The 14,224-nt window shown below is 47.6% G+C and overlaps 1 pseudogene; it reads right to left on the bottom strand.

Moving 5' to 3' along the window:
• Positions 1 to 14,224, bottom strand: part of LOC135511912 (protein TANC2-like) — a 105,945-nt pseudogene that overhangs the window by 32,578 nt on the left and 59,143 nt on the right.

Below are 14,224 nucleotides of genomic sequence, written 5' to 3'. Positions count from 1 at the left end.
TCATTGTTTCCAACAGGACAGAGAGAGGGACACACATGGATCAGTCATTTTTATACTTCTTCTTCATGTGTGTCATTTGTATGCACACTGATTGCATTCTTAGTGGATACTAAGTGGAGAGTTTGAGTACACCAACAGTAGACATACAGTAGACAGAAAGAGAGACAGTTGACAGACAGTAGACAGATGGTAGTCAGACAGACTGTATACAGAAAGACAGTTGACAGACAGACAGTAGACAGTCAGTAGACAGACAGTAGATAAACAGACAGACAGTAGACAGACAGTAGATAAACAGACAGACAGTAGATAAACAGACAGACAGTAGACAGTCAGTAGACAGAAAGACTGTAGACAGACAGTAGATAGATAGATAAACAGACAGACAGTAGACAGGCAGACAGTAGACAGACAGACAGTCCACAGGTAGTAGACAGAAAGACTGTAGACAGACAGACAGAAAGACTGTAGACAGACAAACAGACAGACAGACAGACAGACAGACAGACAGACAGACAGACAGACAGACAGACAGACAGAGACAGACAGACAGACAGACAGAGACAGACCAACAGACAGACAGAGACAGACAGACCAACAGACAGACAGAGACAGACAGACAGTTATGTGTATGGATTTAACTGACTGAGTCATAATATTGCTCACAATCCTCCTGCCTCTCTCTCCCTCTCTGCCTTGCGGTACATAGAGAGAATAGTCTCTAACAGCAGGCCTCCCTCTCGCTCTGACACTAGTTCTGAGCTCTGCACTGCTCCGTCTGTCTGTGCTCCAATAACACCACTGCACTGTTTATCTGACATCAGCCAGTCGCTGTCTGGCGCAGAAGCAGAGCAAATATCTGTGTGTGTGTGTCTGTCCCTCTCTCTTTGTAACTATGACCTCACTGCATTTGAGTTCAGCTTGGAAGATAACACTACATGACCAAAAGTATCAAACTCGTCGAACATCTCATTCCAAAACCATGGGCATTAATATTTCTGTATGGACCTCGCTTTGTGCAAGGGGGCATTGTCATGCTGAAACAGGAAAGGGCTTTCAGAATCGTCTATAACTAAGGGGCCAAGCCCAAACCATGAAAAACAGCCCCCGACCATTATTCCTCCTCCACCAAACTTGACAGTTGGCACTATGCATTTTGGCAGGTAGCGTTCTCCTGGCATCCGCCAAACCCAGATTTGTCTGTCAGACTGCCAGTTGGTGAAATGGGATCTCATCTTTCCAGAATATGTTTCCACTGCTCCAATGGAGTCCAATGGTTGCGATCTTTACACCACTCCAGCCACCGCTTAGCATTCGCGCATGGCGATCTTAGGCTTATGTGCGGCTGCTCGGCCATAGAAACCCATTTCATGACGCTCCTGACGAACAGTTCTTGCACTGACGTTGCTTCCAGAGGCAGTTTGGAACTCGGTAGTGACTGTTCCAACCCAAGGACAGACGGGCTTCAGCACTCGACGGTCTTCAGCACTCGGCGTGCTTCAGCACTCGACGGGCTTCAGCACTCGACGGGCTTCAGCACTCGACGAGCTTCACCACTCGACGGGCTTCAGCACCTGGCGGGCTTCAGCACTCGGCGGGCTTCAGCACTCGACGGGCTTCAGCACTCGACGGGCTTCAGCACTCGACGGGCTTCAGCACTCGACGGGCCAGTTCTGTGAGCTTCTGTGGCTTACCACTTCACGGCTGATCCGTTGTTGCTCCTAAGCGTTTTCACTTCACAATAACAGCACTTACAATTGACGGGGCAGCTACAGCAGGGCAGGAATTTGACAAACTGACTTGTTGGAAAGGTGTCATCCTATGATGGTGCCATGTTGAAAGTCACTGAGTTCTTCAGTAAGGCCATTCTACTGCCAATGTCTGTCTATGGAGATTGCACGACTGTGTGCCCAATTCTATACACCTGTCAGCAACACGTGTGGTTGAAATAGTCAAATCCACTAATTTGAAGGGGTGTCCACATACTGCTGTATATATATATATATATATATATATATATATATATATATATATATATATATATATATATATATATACAGTATATGTATATATATACTATTATTATATTCTAAATCTCTCTTTCTCTGTAGTGATCTAAACTCCTATGGTAAACAAGTACAGCAAGCATCCCTTCCTACAGTATGTCTAAGCAATCATGACATCCATCCACATCTCAGTTTAAGCCTAGACTAAGCATTGGCTTACAATTCAGGTGTCAAACCTAAAGCCACTGAGGCATAATGATTCCCCCTAAGGAAGCAGCACTGTCAGATTCAATGAGATCTACTTTAGCTGACATCGGCATAGCAGTTGTTTTGACGGTGTCGGAGGAGGAACTACATTAGAGCCGTCAAATCCACCAGCGGCTCCTAGCATTATACCGAAAGCGGACATTGGCTACACGAGTCACATTAACAGAAATCCCATGCAGCCTTGTTTGAACACTGGAATGTGAGATGTAATCTACACCTCGATTAGGCTGATAAAAACCCTCATTATTTTGTTTAATGATTTTCAATGTGAGTTATTATTTCTATATAGCCTACACTTTCTCTTCCTGAACTTCTAACGCGAGTGAGACGAATGTGGCTTCATGACAATGATCAAAAGAGCAGCTGCTCACCGATTTGACAGTTCCACCTCTGACAGCAACAAAACATAATTTATGCGGGTCTTGGCTATCGCCGGTTAACGTTTAACCTAGGCCCAAATCTCCACAGGGCTGCGGACTATATCTGGAGACCTTTTTAACACGATGAGAAGCTGTAGCTTACCTGTCTCTCCCCACAGGGTGTCAACATTGTTAATCTGAGCTCGTTCCACCTTCTCCTCGTCCTTCTCAACCTTCTCTGGCAGGTCCAGCAGGTAGGAAACAATCTGGTTGAAATAATGATACATTTTACACTTCCAAAAAACCCAAACAACTGAAAAATCACTTGTTATTGTGAGCGGCATGCAATAATGGTAGGATCGCAGAGGGATAAACAGTCCACACAATACTGGTAGGATCGCAGAGGGATAAACAGTCCACACAATACTGGTAGGATCGCAGAGGGATAAACAGTCCACACAATAATGGTAGGATCGCAGAGGGATAAACAGTCCACACAATAATGGTAGGATCGCAGAGGGATAAACAGTCCACACAATAATGGTAGGATCGCAGAGGGATAAACAGTCCACACAATAATGGTAGGATCGCAGAGGGATAAACAGTCCACACAATAATGGTAGGATCGCAGAGGGATAAACAGTCCACACAATAATGGTAGGATCGCAGAGGGATAAACAGTCCACACAATACTGATAGGATCGCAGAGGGATAAACAGTCCACACAATACTGGTAGGATCGCAGAGGGATAAACAGTCCACACAATACTGGTAGGATCGCAGAGGGATAAACAGTCCACACAATACTGGTAGGATCGCAGAGGGATAAACAGTCCACACAATACTGGTAGGATCGCAGAGGGATAAACAGTCCACACAATACTGGTAGGATCGCAGAGGGATAAACAGTCCACACAATAATGGTAGGATCGCAGAGGGATAAACAGTCCACACAATAATGGTAGGATCGCAGAGGGATAAACCGTCCACACAATACTGATAGGATCGCAGAGGGATAAACAGTCCACACAATACTGGTAGGATCGCAGAGGGATAAACAGTCCACACAATACTGGTAGGATCGCAGAGGGATAAACAGTCCACACAATACTGGTAGGATCGCAGAGGGATAAACAGTCCACACAATACTGGTAGGATCGCAGAGGGATAAACAGTCCACACAATACTGGTAGGTTCGCAGAGGGATAAACAGTCCACACAATACTGGTAGGATCGCAGAGGGATAAACAGTCCACACAATACTGGTAGGATCGCAGAGGGATAAACAGTCCACACAATACTGGTAGGATCGCAGAGGGATAAACCGTCCACACAATAATGGTAGGATCGCAGAGGGATAAACCGTCCACACAATACTGGTAGGATCGCAGAGGGATAAACCGTCCACACAATAATGGTAGGATCGCAGAGGGATAAACCGTCCACACAATACTGGTAGGATCGCAGAGGGATAAACAGTCCACACAATACTGGTAGTTTCGCAGAGGGATAAACAGTCCACACAATACTGGTAGGATCGCAGAGGGATAAACAGTCCACACAATAATGGTAGGATCGCAGAGGGATAAACCGTCCACACAATAATGGTAGGATCGCAGAGGGATAAACCGTCCACACAATACTGGTAGGATCGCAGAGGGATAAACAGTCCACACAATACTGGTAGGATCGCAGAGGGATAAACAGTCCACACAATAATGGTAGGATCGCAGAGGGATAAACAGTCCACACAATACTGGTAGGATCGCAGAGGGATAAACAGTCCACACAATAATGGTAGGATCGCAGAGGGATAAACAGTCCACACAATACTGGTAGGATCGCAGAGGGATAAACAGTCCACACAATACTGGTAGGATCGCAGAGGGATAAACAGTCCACACAATACTGGTAGGATCGCAGAGGGATAAACAGTCCACACAATACTGGTAGGATCGCAGAGGGATAAACAGTCCACACAATAATGGTAGGATCGCAGAGGGATAAACAGTCCACACAATACTGGTAGGATCGCAGAGGGATAAACAGTCCACACAATACTGGTAGGATCGCAGAGGGATAAACAGTCCACACAATACTGGTAGGATTTCAGAGGGATAAACAGTCCACACAATACTGGTAGGATCGCAGAGGGATAAACAGTCCACACAATACTGGTAGGATCGCAGAGGGATAAACAGTCCACACAATACTGGTAGGATCGCAGAGGGATAAACAGTCCACACAATACTGGTAGGATCGCAGAGGGAAAACCATCCACACAATAATGGTAGGATCGCAGAGGGATAAACCGTCCACACAATACTGGTAGGATCGCAGAGGGATAAACCGTCCACACAATAATGGTAGGATCGCAGAGGGATAAACCGTCCACACAATACTGGTAGGATCGCAGAGGGATAAACAGTCCACACAATACTGGTAGTTTCGCAGAGGGATAAACAGTCCACACAATACTGGTAGGATCGCAGAGGGATAAACAGTCCACACAATAATGGTAGGATCGCAGAGGGATAAACCGTCCACACAATAATGGTAGGATCGCAGAGGGATAAACCGTCCACACAATACTGGTAGGATCGCAGAGGGATAAACAGTCCACACAATACTGGTAGGATCGCAGAGGGATAAACAGTCCACACAATAATGGTAGGATCGCAGAGGGATGAACAGTCCACACAATACTGGTAGGATCGCAGAGGGATAAACAGTCCACACAATAATGGTAGGATCGCAGAGGGATAAACAGTCCACACAATACTGGTAGGATCGCAGAGGGATAAACAGTCCACACAATAATGGTAGGATCGCAGAGGGATAAACAGTCCACACAATACTGGTAGGATCGCAGAGGGATAAACAGTCCACACAATACTGGTAGGATCGCAGAGGGATAAACAGTCCACACAATACTGGTAGGATCGCAGAGGGATAAACAGTCCACACAATACTGATAGGATCGCAGAGCGATAAACAGTCCACACAATACTGGTAGGATCGCAGAGGGATAAACAGTCCACACAATACTGGTAGGATCGCAGAGGGATAAACAGTCCACACAATACTGGTAGGATCGCAGAGGGATAAACCATCCACACAATACTGGTAGGATCGCAGAGGGATAAACAGTCCACACAATACTGGTAGGATCGCAGAGGGATAAACAGTCCACACAATACTGGTAGGATCGCAGAGGGATAAACAGTCCACACAATAATGGTAGGATCGCAGAGGGATAAACAGTCCACACAATACTGGTAGGATCGCAGAGGGATAAACAGTCCACACAATACTGGTAGGATCGCAGAGGGATAAACCATCCACACAATACTGGTAGGATCGCAGAGGGATAAACAGTCCACACAATACTGGTAGGATCGCAGAGGGATAAACAGTCCACACAATACTGGTAGGATCGCAGAGGGATAAACAGTCCACACAATAATGGTAGGATCGCAGAGGGATAAACAGTCCACACAATAATGGTAGGATCGCAGAGGGATAAACAGTCCACACAATACTGGTAGGATCGCAGAGGGATAAACAGTCCACACAATAATGGTAGGATCGCAGAGGGATAAACCGTCCACACAATACTGGTAGGATCGCAGAGGGATAAACAGTCCACACAATACTGGTAGGATCGCAGAGGGATAAACAGTCCACACAATACTGGTAGGATCGCAGAAGGATAAACAGCCCACACAATAATGGTAGGATCGCAGAGGGATAAACAGTCCACACAATAATGGTAGGATCGCAGAGGGATAAACCATCCACACAATACTGGTAGGATCGCAGAGTGATAAACAGTCCACACAATACTGGTAGGATCGCAGAGTGATAAACAGTCCACACAATAATGGTAGGATCGCAGAGGGATAAACAGTCCACAAAATACTGGTAGGATCGCAGAGGGATAAACAGTCCACACAATAATGGTAGGATCGCAGAGGGATAAACCATCCACACAATACTGGTAGGATCGCAGAGTGATAAACAGTCCACACAATACTGGTAGGATCGCAGAGGGATAAACAGTGCACACAATACTGGTAGGATCGCAGAGGGATAAACAGTCCACACAATACTGGTAGGATCGCAGAGGGATAAACCGTCCACACAATAATGGTAGGATCGCAGAGGGATAAACAGTCCACACAATACTGGTAGGATTGCAGAGGGATAAACAGTCCACACAATACTGGTAGGATCGCAGAGGGATAATCCATCCACACAATACTGTTAGGATCGCAGAGGGATAAACAGTCCACACAATACTGGTAGGATCGCAGAGGGATAAACAGTCCACACAATAATGGTAGGATCGCAGAGGGGTAAACAGTCCACACAATAATGGTAGGATCGCAGAGGGATAAACAGTCCACACAATACTGGTAGGATCGCAGAGGGATAAACAGTCCACACAATAATGGTAGGATCGCAGAGGGATAAACCGTCCACACAATACTGGTAGGATCGCAGAGGGATAAACAGTCCACACAATACTGGTAGGATCGCAGAGGGATAAACAGTCCACACAATAATGGTAGGATCGCAGAGGGATAAACAGTCCACACAATACTGGTAGGATCGCAGAGGGATAAACAGTCCACACAATAATGGTAGGATCGCAGAGGGATAAACCATCCACACAATATTGGTAGGATCACAGAGGGATAAACAGTCCACACAATACTGGTAGGATCGCAGAGGGATAAACAGTCCACACAATAATGGTAGGATCGCAGAGGGATAAACAGTCCACACAATAATGGTAGGATCGCAGAGGGATAAACAGTCCACACAATAATGGTAGGATCGCAGAGGGATAAACAGTCCACACAATACTAGTAGGATCGCAGAGGGATAAACAGTCCACACAATACTGGTAGGATCGCAGAGGGATAAACAGTCCACACAATACTGGTAGGATCGCAGAGGGATAAACAGTCCACATAATACTGGTAGGATCGCAGAGGGATAAACAGTCCACACAATAATGGTAGGATCGCAGAGGGATAAACCGTCCACACAATACTGGTAGGATCGCAGAGGGATAAACAGTCCACACAATACTGGTAGGATCGCAGAGGGATAAACAGTCCACACAATAATGGTAGGATCGCAGAGGGATAAACCGTCCACACAATACTGGTAGGATCGCAGAGGGATAAACAGTCCACACAATACTGGTAGGATCGCAGAGGGATAAACAGTCCACACAATAATGGTAGGATCGCAGAGGGATAAACAGTCCACACAATAATGGTAGGATCGCAGAGGGATAAACAGTCCACACAATACTGGTAGGATCGCAGAGGGATAAACCGTCCACACAATACTGGTAGGATCGCAGAGGGATAAACAGTCCACACAATACTGGTAGGATCGCAGAGGGATAAACAGTCCACACACTGCAGGGAAATTACGGAAAAAATGTCAATCCTAGCTGTAGAAAACTGTCAGCTGAGTAAGTAAGGTTGGTGCCAAGCATTATGCTAATAGCAGCAGATGAGCAGAGGAGAAATGATGAAGGTACAGCATCCCCAGGTCAGGAGATTCTCAGCGAGGAAAGGCCTACCTCTGTGTATCCCATGGTGGCTGCAGCGATGAGGGCTTGCTGGACAGCTTTGCTCTTGCTGAAGGCTCCTTGTTGTTGTGGTTGTCCCATGGCCCAGTCCCACTGGATGAGGAACTTGACCACATCCATGTGGCCCCTGAGAGCTGCATGCACCACGGCACACTGACCATTATTATCCAGGTGGTCCACCTGTTGACGGACAGGAACGCACATAGAGTTGGTATATCCCCATTCGTCCTCAAATGATAGATGAAGATTAAGATAGATTAATCTACAAACATACTCTGTCCTCTTCTCTCCCTCTCTCTCTTCCTTCCCTCCTCTCCCCTATCTCTCTCTTCTCTCCCTCTCTCCCCCTCCTCTCTCTCTCTTCCCTCCCTCCTCTTCACTATCTCTCTTCCCTTCCCCTCTCCCCCTCCTCTTCCCCCCTCTCTCTCTTCCCTCCCCCATCTCTCCCTCCACTCCTCTCTCACTCTCTTCCCTCTCTCTCTTCACTCCCCCTCTCTCTCTTCACTCCTCTCGCTCTTCCCTCCTCTCGCTCTTCCCTCCCCCTCTCTCCCTCCTCTCTCCCTCTCTCCCTCCTCTCCCCCTCTCTCCTCCATCTCATCTCTTGCTCTCTTCCCCTCTCTTCCTCCACTCCCCCTCTCTCTATTACTCCCCCTCTCTCTCTCTCCTCTCCCCTCTCTCTCTTCCCCCTCTCCCTTCACTTCCCTCTCCACTCTCTCTTCCCTCTACCCTCTCTCTTCTCTCCCCCTCCTCTCCCCTCCCCATCTCCCCTCCCTCTCCTCTCTCCTTCCTCCATTTTCCCCCCTCTCCCCTCCCCCTCTCCCCCTCTCTCCTCCTTCCATCTTCCCTTCCCCCTCTTCCTCCTCTCTCCTCTCTCTTTGTTTCCTCCCCCTCTCCCTCCTCTCCTCTCTCTCTTCCCTCCCTCCTCTTCACTATCTCTCTTCCCTTCCCCTCTCCCCCTCCTCTTCCCCCCTCTCTCTCTTCCCTCCCCCATCTCTCCCTCCACTCCTCTCTCACTCTCTTCCCTCTCTCTCTTCACTCCCCCTCTCTCTCTTCACTCCTCTCGCTCTTCCCTCCCCCTCTCTCCCTCCTCTCTCCCTCTCTCCCTCCTCTCCCCCTCTCTCCTCCATCTCATCTCTTGCTCTCTTCCCCTCTCTTCCTCCACTCCCCCTCTCTCTATTACACCCCCTCTCTCTCTCCTCTCCCCTCTCTCTCTTCCCCCTCTCCCTTCACTTCCCTCTCCACTCTCTCTTCCCTCTACCCTCTCTCTCTTCTCTCCCCCTCCTCTCCCCTCCCCATCTCCCCTCCCTCTCCTCTCTCCTTCCTCCATTTCCCCCCCTCTCCCCTCCCCCTCTCCCCCTCTCTCCTCCTTCCATCTTCCCTTCCCCCTCTTCCTCCTCTCTCCTCTCTCTTTGTTTCCTCCCCCTCTCCCTCCTCTCCTCTTTCTCTTCCCTCACATCTGTCTCCCTCCACTTCCACCTCTTCCCTTCCCTCTCGTTCCTCTACCCTCTCTCTCCCCCTCTCTCCCTCCTCTCTTCCCTACCCCTCTCTCCTCCCTACACCCCCTCTCTCTCTTCCCTGCCCCTCTCTCTCCCCTCTCTTTCTTCCCTCCCCCTCTCCCTACTCTCTCTCTTTCCTCCCCTTCCTCTCTCCCACTTCCCTACCCCTCCTTCCACTCCACTCTCTCTCTTCCTTCTCTTCACCCTCCCTCTCTCCCTCTCTCTTTTCCCTCCCCACCTCTCTCTCTTCCCCCCGTCTCCCTCCACTCCTCTCTCTCCCCATCCTCTATCCCTCCCTCTCCTCTCTCTTCCCCCCTTTCATCAACTCCCCTCTCACTCTCCCCTACCCCTTCACCTCTCTCCTTATACCCTCTCTCTTCCCTGCCCCTCTCTCCCTCCTCTCTCTACCTCCTCTCCCCTCTCTCTTCCCCCCCTCTCTCTCTCGCTCTTCCCTTTCCCCTCTCTCCCTCCTCTTCCCATCTCACCTTGGCTCTCCTTAGACACAGTGTAGTGACTATAGCCATGTGTCCCCCGGAGGCAGCATAGCCCAGTGGGGTGACACCGCTCTCTGAAGGCTGGTCTACAGAGGCCCCATACTCCAACAGGAGCCCCACCATGTCTATGTAACCCAGGAAGGCTTGCACACACAGCACTGGGGCATTGTTCAACACCTCCGTCCGGTAGTTCACGTTGGCACCGCCGAGCATCAGCAACCGGCTCACCTAGGCACAGACAGATTTTACACTGTGTTATAGACAGACAAACTGTATAGAAAATACATTTAATTTGTCAGTAGGAACAGCCCTTTAGGCTATTCACCTGGTTTGGAATACACTGGAGTTGGTTGGCCACATGTCAGAGGGAGGGGTGAAACCCTGATGAAAGCAGCAAATGTTGATATATACGGAGCCATGAGAGGGAAAGGCTTTCCTTTTTAAAGGGGAAAGCAGTAAGTTACCTTGATGTTAGGAGTGTAGGTGTAAAGCAGTAAGTTACCTTGATGTTAGGAGTGTAGAGGGTAAAGCAGTAAGTTATCTTGATGACAGGAGTGTAGAGGGTAAAGCAGTAAGTTATCTTGATGTTAGGAGTGTAGAGGTTAAGCAGTAAGTTATCTTGATGTTGGGAGTGTAGAGGTTAAGCAGTAAGTTATCTTGATGTTAGGATTGTAGGTTTAAAGCAGGAAGTTATTTTGATGTTGGGAGTGTAGAGAGTAACGCAGTAAGTTATCTTGATGTTAGGATTGTAGGTTTAAAGCAGTAAGTTATCTTGATGTTGGGAGTGTAGAGGTTAAGCAGTAAGTTATCTTGATGTTGGGAGTGTAAAGGGTAACGCAGTAAGTTGTCTTGATGTTAGGATTGTAGGTTTAAAGCAGTAAGTTATCTTGATGTTAGGAGTGTAGAGGGTAAAGCATTAATTTACCTTGATGTTAGGAGTGTAGAGGGTAAAGCAGTAAGTTATCTTGATGTTAGAAGTGTAGAGGGTAAAGCAGTAAGTTATCTTGATGTTAGAAGTGAAGGTGTAAAGCAGTAACCTTGATGTTAGGAGTGTAGAGGGTAAAGCAGTAAGTTATCTTGATGTTAGGAGTGTAGAGGGTAAAGCAGTAACCTTGATGTTAGGAGTGTAGAGGGTAAAGCAGTAAGTTATCTTGATGTTAGGAGTGTAGGTGTAAAGCAGTAAGTTATCTTGATGTTAGAAGTGTAGAGGGTAAAGCAGTAAACTTGATGTTAGGAGTGTAGAGGGTAAAGCAGTAAACTTGATGTTAGGAGTGTAGAGGGTAAAGCAGTAAGTTATCTTGATGTTAGGAGTGTAGAGGGTAAAGCAGTAACCTTGATGTTAAGAGTGTAGAGGGTAAAGCAGTAAGTGCCGTCCTTGGCCAGCTCTCAAGCTATCTCTCTCAGAATGACCTTCTTGATCCAAATCAGTCAGGTTTCAAGACTAGTCATTCAACTGAGACTGCTCTTCTCTGTATCACGGAGGCGCTCCGCACTGCTAAAGCTAACTCTCTCTCCTCTGCTCTCATCCTTCTAGACCTATCGGCTGCCTTCGACACTGTGAACCATCAGATCCTCCTCTCCACCCTCTCCGAGTTGGGCATCTCCGGTGCGGCCCACGCTTGGATTGCGTCCTACCTGACAGGTCGCTCCTACCAGGTGGCGTGGCGAGAATCTGTCTCCTCGCCACGCGCTCTCACCACTGGTGTCCCCCAGGGCTCTGTTCTAGGCCCTCTCCTATTCTCGCTATACACCAAGTCACTTGGCTCTGTCATAACCTCACATGGTCTCTCCTATCATTGCTATGCAGACGACACACAATTAATCTTCTCCTTTCCCCCTTCTGATGACCAGGTGGCGAATCGCATCTCTGCATGTCTGGCAGACATATCAGTGTGGATGACGGATCACCACCTCAAGCTGAACCTCGGCAAGACGGAGCTGCTCTTCCTCCCGGGGAAGGACTGCCCGTTCCATGATCTCGCCATCACGGTTGACAACTCCATTGTGTCCTCCTCCCAGAGCGCTAAGAACCTTGGCGTGATCCTGGACAACACCCTGTCGTTCTCAACTAACATCAAGGCGGTGGCCCGTTCCTGTAGGTTCATGCTCTACAACATCCGCAGAGTACGACCCTGCCTCACACAGGAAGCGGCGCAGGTCCTAATCCAGGCACTTGTCATCTCCCGTCTGGATTACTGCAACTCGCTGTTGGCTGGGCTCCCTGCCTGTGCCATTAAACCCCTACCACTCATCCAGAACGCCACAGCCCGTCTGGTGTTCAACCTTCCCAAGTTCTCTCACGTCACCCCGCTCCTCCGCTCTCTCCACTGGCTTCCAGTTGAAGCTCGCATCCGCTACAAGACCATGGTGCTTGCCTAAGGAGCTGTGAGGGGAACGGCACCGCAGTACCTCCAGGCTCTGATCAGGCCCTACACCCAAACAAGGGCACTGCGTTCATCCACCTCTGGCCTGCTCGCCTCCCTACCACTGAGGAAGTACAGTTCACGCTCAGCCCAGTCAAAACTGTTCGCTGCTCTGGCCCCCAATGGTGGAACAAACTCCCTCACGACGCCAGGACAGCGGAGTCAATCACCACCTTCCGGAGACACCTGAAACCCCACCTCTTCAAGGAATACCTAGGATAGGATAAAGTAATCCTTCTCACCCCCCCCTTAAATGATTTAGATGCACTATTGTAAAGTGGCTGTTCCACTGATGTCAGAAGGTGAATTCACCAATTTGTAAGTTGCTCTGGATAAGAGCGTCTGCTAAATGACCTAAATGTAAAATGTAAATGTAAGTTATCTTGATGTTATTAGTGTAGAGGGTAAAGCAGTAACCTTGATGTTAGGAGTGTAGAGGGTAAAGCAGTAAACTTCATGTTAGGAGTGTAGAGGGTAAAGCAGTAAGTTATCTTGATGTTAGGAGTGTAGAGGGTAAAGCAGTAAGTTACCTTGATGTTAGGAGTGTAGAGGGTAAAGCAGTAAGTTATCTTGATGTTAGGAGTGTAGGTGTAAAGCAGTAAGTTATCTTGATGTTAGAAGTGTAGAGGGTAAAGCAGTAAACTTGATGTTAGGAGTGTAGAGGGTAAAGCAGTAAACTTGATGTTAGGAGTGTAGAGGGTAAAGCAGTAAGATATCTTGATGTTAGGAGTGTAGAGGGTAAAGCAGTAACCTTGATGTTAAGAGTGTAGAGGGTAAAGCAGTAACCTTGATGTTAGGAGTGTAGAGGGTAAAGCAGTAAGTTATCTTGATGTTAGGAGTGTAGAGGGTAAAGCAGTAAACTTCATGTTAGGAGTGTAGAGGGTAAAGCAGTAAGTTATCTTGATGTTAGGAGTGTAGAGGGTAAAGCAGTAAGTTATCTTGATGTTAGGAGTGTAGGTGTAAAGCAGTAAGTTATCTTGATGTTAGAAGTGTAGAGGGCAAAGCAGTAAACTTGATGTTAGGAGTGTAGAGGGTAAAGCAGTAAACTTCATGTTAGGAGTGTAGAGGGTAAAGCAGTAAGTTATCTTGATGTTAGGAGTGTAGAGGGTAAAGCAGTAAGTTATCTTGATGTTAGGAGTGTAGGTGTAAAGCAGTAAGTTATCTTGATGTTAGGAGTGTAGAGGGTAAAGCAGTAAACTTGATGTTAGGAGTGTAGAGGGTAAAGCAGTAAACTTGATGTTAGGAGTGTAGAGGGTAAAGCAGTAAGTTATCTTGATGTTAGGAGTGTAGGTGTAAAGCAGTAAGTTATCTTGATGTTAGAAGTGTAGAGGGCAAAGCAGTAAACTTGATGTTAGGAGTGTAGGTGTAAAGCAGTAACCTTGATGTTAGGAGTGTAGAGGGTAAAGCAGTAACCTTGATGTTAGGAGTGTAGAGGGTAAAGCAGTAAGTTACCTTGATGTTAGGAGTGTAGGTGTAAAGCAGTAAGTTATCTTGATGTTAGGAGTGTAGAGGGTAAAGCAGTGACCTTGATGTTAGAAGTGTAGAGGGTAAAGCAGTAAGTTATC

The sequence above is a fragment of the Oncorhynchus masou genome, chromosome 24 (genome assembly GCF_036934945.1).
Source record: "Oncorhynchus masou masou isolate Uvic2021 chromosome 24, UVic_Omas_1.1, whole genome shotgun sequence".
Taxonomy (NCBI): Eukaryota; Metazoa; Chordata; class Actinopteri; order Salmoniformes; family Salmonidae; genus Oncorhynchus; species Oncorhynchus masou.
This window is presented reverse-complemented; position numbering and strand designations above follow the sequence as displayed.